This window comes from Scardinius erythrophthalmus, assembly GCF_964197995.2.
Source record: "Scardinius erythrophthalmus genome assembly, chromosome: 25".
Taxonomy (NCBI): domain Eukaryota; kingdom Metazoa; phylum Chordata; class Actinopteri; order Cypriniformes; family Leuciscidae; genus Scardinius; species Scardinius erythrophthalmus.
This window is the reverse complement of record NC_138245.1, coordinates 21,998,118-21,999,038: the sequence shown is the minus strand read 5'-3', so window position 1 is coordinate 21,999,038 and position 921 is coordinate 21,998,118.

Genomic DNA, 921 nt, shown 5'->3' with positions numbered 1-921 from the left:
TGTGTTCTAGAAATATCGGTCTTGGATTAGAAGATATTAAAACCATCACAACAAATAAGGTACTATTGTAGTGTACAGTAATGGTATTAGATGGCAATACCACACAATACATGATGAAAATCATCTGTATTATTATATCATTTCTAATTTAAACATTATGTAATTAGCAAGCACTATTATTTTACAAAGTTCAACTAAACTTACTGTACCATAACTGACCCCTCACCGCTACTTTTATGTTTTAATTGAGCGCATAAGCATTAGAGAACTTTGAAACGTTGGCTTTTGTTAAGGAATGCTTTGCGTCGCCTTGACAACCGGAGTCGCGTGAACATAATGCGCGCTCGCTGGTAAATAGGAAATGACAAGCGGTTCATGGAACATAACTACAGTCAACAGCAGTTACACAGTGGCCAATCGACATTCGACTCCACCGGCACTTCAAAGCTTTTACTTACTAGAGGTTGAAAGGAAAATATTGGTTCTGCTATAGGCAGCCTCCATATAAAACAATTCCTTTGCAGCCATAGAAAACTTTAGGAAAAGTAACCCTTATATATTCGAGTAAGGCAAATTCCAAAGTTCTCACCCCTGGCTAATTAATAAGTTAGCCTACTTTGCAATACGGTGAAAAATACATTAAACTTAACGGGACAATACATTTCAATGTAACAGTAATTTTGCTGTTCAGCTGTAGAATACAGTTTTTTTTTTTTTTTGTAAATAAAGTAATGACTAACTGCACGATTCTAATTTATATTTAACCAAACAGGCCTAAATACAGTATTTTAAAATAAAAATAAAAGAGTTATGAAGATGTACATTAGGATATTTATATTTTGTTATTTAGTTCGTTTATTGCATTTAATTTTATAGGCCTATTGGCCTCTTTTGTGTATAAGTTATGTATTTGCATTATTC